Raw genomic sequence first — 275 nt, forward strand, 5'->3', positions numbered from 1 at the left:
GATATCAGCCCTAGGGAGGGGGAATCCTGAATGTTTGATACGGAACTAAGATGGAAAAGGATTAGGTACAATCGGCCTAGGACTACTCCACCGCTTTTAAGAATAAGAGGGTTTTTACTAATTCTCATATCATAATTTTAGCTTGTATTGAAATAAGAAGCTTTAATATTAATAAGTCACATTATCTTCATGGATGTCCTCATTCTTCAAGATGTCACTCTAAGAGAGATAAAGGATGTTCAGGACCTCTTGCATCCAGGATACGTCCTTCCTCT

This window comes from Halyomorpha halys, unplaced genomic scaffold, assembly GCF_000696795.3.
Source record: "Halyomorpha halys isolate HHAL.00 unplaced genomic scaffold, Hhal_1.1 Scaffold427.1, whole genome shotgun sequence".
NCBI lineage: Eukaryota > Metazoa > Arthropoda > Insecta > Hemiptera > Pentatomidae > Halyomorpha > Halyomorpha halys.